Below are 5748 nucleotides of genomic sequence, written 5' to 3'. Positions count from 1 at the left end.
GAGGGAGGAGGCGCAAGTGCGGGGAGAGGAGGAGGCTAGGGTAGCCGGCCCTTTTATACCCCCACCACGCGAAATGACCAAAATGCCCTGGTGGGGGCATGGTATTTACATTTTGTTGCCATTACTATTCATTCCAGCAGTGCCGATCCCAGATCCAACGGCCCAGATTTCTTCAGATGTCGATCCAACAGACGAAAACGCATCAAGGGAACCGATCGGACGGCCCAGAATCGCTGATCTTTGAGGAGGCTTGTAGGGACTTCCATCTCTTATTTCTAGATTGATTTATCCTGTGTTGCCCCACAAAAGTAAAACCATTGTACATGATTTTGTAGTCATCAAAGAAATGTTGTAAATCTTTTAAGTAACAAATCGCTCTTTATCAAAAAAAATTGTGTTAAAGTAAATTATCACATGCAGACGCGGGATACATTCTTAACGGTTTTTATTGTGACATTTCAGAAACATATTCTGGAATGTTTTCTAGTTTGTAATGTACTGGTACTATTCTGGACCATTTATAGTCTCTTTCCTACTGCCGCGGGAATTTCACGACAATAGTACAGGTGCGGCGGCAGGAGCCTCGCGAAGTCTTTTTTTTTGTGAGAAACTGTCAATCTATTCATCTTCAATCATAGCGGTACAAAGAACGACAGAGGTAATAAAAATTACAACCATATCCATAGATCATCTGACGACGACTACAAGCATTAGAGCTAGACGAAGTCGTCGTGGGTGTGTTGGACGAACGAACACAAGGTGCTCAAGAAAATGGGGTTGCCGTATGAGAGGAAACCAGTGATGCGTCAGTATTTTTTTTTTCCACATTTCTAGTTTTGGACCTAATACCCTTGGTTTTTCAACACATAGAGGACTAAATGTCGGTCAAAAAATGATGAGGGGTCATATGTCAACTTTTTATAAATTTGAGGACAAAAACATACTTTTCTCTATTTTTAATCATCCGGTTCAGTTCAAGGCATTGTCATTGTCTCGATATGGCCCTCTTATTCTAAGTTTGATTCGACCCGGCCGGCCGTTGGGACGCTCGAAGCACATGATCGCACGAGGTTTTGCTAGACTTATACGGGAATAATGTGGCTTCTCGGAACCAACTCATCCGTACTGACCAACACTAGTACCCTGTTGCCTCCAAGTCAACGCCTCTGATGTTCCACGATCAAGCTCTCAAGGTGACCTGGTGCGATCATGTGCCAACGGTTGGTTCGTGCCAACGGTTGCTAAAACCAACCGTGACCTGGTGCATGTCGATGGAGATCGGCGAGAGGATCCCCGCCTCACGGCGGATTAGTCGTCTCGGCGTCTTCTGTCTCTGCCTCTGCTGCGTCGCCTCGTCCGCGGCCCAGCCGTCCCGCCTAGGCGAGCTCCCGACGTTGTTCGGACGTCCCGCAATTCCCCATGACTACCTCCGGGCCGCCGACGTGGCGCGGCAGTGTCGGTCCGTGCTCTCCTCGGCGGCCGAGCTGACGGCCCCGTGGTTCATGATCTACACTTTGCCAACGGCGACTGGCGCCAGGACGCCGGCCACGAGCCGCTGATGCCGTTCCCTGGCACCAGCAGCGGCGACATTGGTGCCGGTCCCGAGCTGTGTTTTGATTTTCGGCCGCCAAAAGTGGATTTCGGCCGAATTTCGGCCATCTCGGCCTGAGGCGAAAAGTATATTTAGGCCGAAATTGCTCAAATTTGGCAAATTTTGATCAAATTTAAGTCAAATTGCAGTCAAATTTTGGTCAAATTTCAGCCGAAATTTTTAAAATGGCCGAAATTCGGCCATCTCGGCCTAGGGCGAAAAAAGCTCAAACCGAAAATCAAAACACAAGTCCCGAGTTGCTTCAAGAGGCTACCCCTCTGGCGACCTTCATGCTCACGCACGCCGACACTGTGGAGCGGCAGCGCGTGAGTAGCTCCCTCAATGTCAGCGGGGTGCTCACCTTGACCATCAACCGCAACTGCTGCTGTTCCGACGACAAGTCTGAGATGATGGATCCACACAGTGGCCGGCGTTCGTCACCGGAGTTCAAGCTCCTTCCTCGTATTGCCAAGCTCAAGATACTGCTGGAAGGCGTCTACACGGAGGCTGGTGGTGGCGAGAGAGTGCTATGCATGGTCGGGAATGCTCTCCTCCCCATGCGTGGCGGCGGCAACACCACGGAGGGGCCGTGGGACTGCGCCAAGAATATCGGCGATGGCAGCAACAACTTCGAGCTGCCGGTCGTCGCTCATTCTACGGTACCCAAAGGCGCAGACATTGACAACCCGGGCAGTGCACGGCGAGATGACGAGCACGAGCGCCAAGTCGGACAGTGTGTACTTCGACACTGTCCGGCTGGTTTCGCAGCACGCCCTTGTTCTTCTGCGACGACGACGTCGCCGGTGGCTGTGCAGGGGACCTGCACGAAGACGTCCCTTTCTGCGACATCCTTCGTGCCAATGAGCACGGTGTGCTCGCCGTCGTCCCCAACTGGAACTGTGACTCCACCGACGAGTTCTGCGGTCGATTGGGACCCTTTGTGAACACGACGGACAGGGCGTTCACGGGTTTTGCCATCGTGATGCAAGGCGTTCGGTGCGAGCCGACGAGCGGACTGGACGGCAAGGCGGCCGTTCTGGTGTCGGCCGTGTTCCGCGCCATGCCGCCGTGGGAGGACCAGGAATCTGCGGCGAAGCGTGCTGGGCGGCTTTGCATGACGGCCTGCCTGGGCACCGGCACCGGCAAGGCTGCGTGCCAGCACCGCGTCTCCTTGTACATCCCCACCAAATTCTCCATCACCCGCCGCGGCATCCTCATGGGGCAGATAACCTCCATGGATGGCAGTCATTTCCCGCTGTCGTTCCACCGAGCATTGCATCCCAGACAGGCCTGGAATAAGGCTGGCGGCTCCGACGAGTGGGTGCGCATGATGTACAGCTACAACAAGGTGGAGCAGACCATGGAGCTTCTCTAGAGGACCAAGCCCTCCAGGATCTCCAGCAACCTTGCCGCCATGTCTCTGATTAGCTACCCAAGGAAACGTGCCCATGGTGACACGGCGATCCTCTCCCAAGATCTCCAACTCCGATTCTGGGTCGTGCCAAAGCTTCACCCTGTACCAGAATGGATCATCAAGGGACAATCCTCTGAGCACTTCTTTGAGCTGCAGATATTCTCGATTGGCCCGCTCGTCAGCTACGTGCCCCGCCAGCAGCAAGAGATATGGCAAGATCAAGATGGCGTGGAGCAGCGGCAGGAACTAGTGAACGTGTCGGCCGTGCTCACGGAGTCCGGCGGGGTCTTTGGATGGTGCCCGGTGATGTCGCTGGAGGGCGTGTACAACCCGGAGGACGGGCGGATGCACCTGGTGGGGTGCCGAGACGTCGAAGCCCCATGGCAGGTCATGTCAAAGATGAGCGACCTTGTAAGCGGGAAGGACTGCTCCATCGAGCTGCAAGTGGAGTACCCGCCGACAAAGATGCGGTGGCTGTTCAGCCCGTCGGCCAAGGTTTACATGTCCACTTCAACCGGACCGAGCTCCCGGCGCTGCAATCCTTTTACCCCGGGACGAGGTTTGACGGATTCGTGGGGCAGAACATGGAGGGGATCGTCTGCCTCGCCATGTTGTCGGCCACCATCGTCGCCGCATTCAGCCAGCTGCGCTACATGGATTCCCACCCGGACGTTGTGCCGTACATCTCCCTCGCCATGCTCGGCGCCCAGGCGCTCTGCTACGGCGCGGTGCTGGTCACGGACGCCAGGATCCTACCCGCGTGGCCGAGGATGTACGACGGCGAAGGCAACTACTCCGTGAAAGCCCTGCCCTCGCGGCGCTCCTCCTCACGCTGCGCCTGGCACGCAAGGTGCGGCGGTCGAGGGTCCGTGCTCGGGCGCGGGCGCCGCTTGAGCCGGGACGCGTCCCGAGCGACATGGCCGGGCTGCACCTTGGCGGCCTCCTGTTCGTCCTCGCCATGCATGGGCTGCTGGCCACGTACGGCGGTGCGTCGACCAAGCCGCCGCCGCCGCATGTGGTGTACACCCTACAAGCACAGGGCCAGGGGGAATCCTATAGCCGGCCCTCGTATAATATGGCCGCCATGGTGGAGCGGTGCATCGGCCTGGTAAGGGAATGGTTCCTGCTGCCGCTGGTCATGGGCAACGCCGTGTGGCGCGTCAACTGCCGGCCTCTGAGGAAGAGCTACTACGCCGGAATCACGGGCATGTCGCTGCTGCCACACGTCTATGGGTTCCTCCGCCCGCCTCCCGCGGTTGGCATGTACCCTGCCCCTAAGGAGGCCCAAGACGACGCCGTGGACTTGTACTCCAAGGTTGGTGGCGTGGTGGTGCCGGTCATGGCGGTGGTGCTCGCGCTCTTGGTCTACGTGCAGCAGCGCTGGAACTACAAGATACTACAAGTAGTAGGCAAAGAGAAGTATAAGCTGCAGCACGTGTACTGAAGAACAAGATCAGAGACAGGAAACGAAAACGACGACTTCAATGTGTAACTATGGTTCAATTTCATGTTCGTTCCCATCCAACTGATAAAATTGTTTCCCCTCAAACAAAACTCATAAATTGTTATTTTTTGGAAACAAGTAGTCCGCACAATTTTGTGGACAATATCTTTAATTGGTTTTATACAAAATTCAATTATGTGAAATCTCCTTTTCAGTAATACTATGGAAACACATACAAAAAATGTGGTGTGAATTACACATAAACAAATCAAATAAAGCAAGTACAACACAAAACAACACCTTTTAAAGTTTTCCTTTTCGTGAATACGCAAAGTTTGAGTATTATTTCATTGATAAGAGGAATAGAATGAGTACAGCGATGGGTACAACACATGATACAAACGCATGCTGGCGTGTACAACACATGACACAAACGCAGGCTGGCGTGTACAACACAACTAAACCTATCAAGCCCAAACCAAGAGCGGCAACACCAAACCAGCAATAATTCCAACATAGCCAAATCCAACTCCGGGGACACCGCGAGCGAGCAAGATAGCGCCTTCAAGAAGGAAGATAGCGTCGAGATGTCGTCGCCATCCGGTCCGGAGGATCCAGACCTAGGGTTTCCCCCAAGCTCAAAGAGGGGCGCAACTAAAGGCCATGGCGGTGCCTCCAAGAAGGAAAACGACACCCGCAGGCGTCGCCGCTGCCACCGCCGGCAAGCCGAGCAGGGGTTTCTCCGTGGCCTGAGACTGAGCAATCCCATAGCCGCTGAAAGTGGGATCGATGATGAGGGAGCAATGCCGGTTGGAGCCGCCGCGTCAGAGGGGGTTGGTGTGGCTGCACCTGCCGCCGGAGGGTGGCATCGCCTTCGGACCCATGAGCTTTGGATCGGGCAAAAGGGGGAGGCTTTAAGGTATACAGGATAGGGCCGACGATGAAGCAAAGACCGCCGCAAGGGGGAGGCGACGACGACCTACAACGCCGGCAAGCTAGGACTACAGGGACGCATATTCGAGTTGTCATGGCCGTAGCTGCCTGGACATCAGCGAACCAAGCAAGCCGGAATGAATGCAGCTGCTGGTCGCCAAGGCCAAAGCCGCCCGGCAGAGCACGCCAGCAGCCCAGAGACACCGGAGAACGCGAGTCTGAGGCCACCAGGCCTGGAGCAACGCCAGCAAGGACCCCGACGGTAGGTGCCCCGCGCCTGCCACTACCACTATTTCCTCTTCACCGCCGCCCAAGAACCGTCACCGCTACTCGAGGTGGAGGAAGGCCCGCCGGAGGGGGGGGGGG

This window comes from Triticum aestivum, chromosome 5A (assembly GCF_018294505.1).
Source record: "Triticum aestivum cultivar Chinese Spring chromosome 5A, IWGSC CS RefSeq v2.1, whole genome shotgun sequence".
NCBI lineage: Eukaryota > Viridiplantae > Streptophyta > Magnoliopsida > Poales > Poaceae > Triticum > Triticum aestivum.
This window is presented reverse-complemented; position numbering follows the sequence as displayed.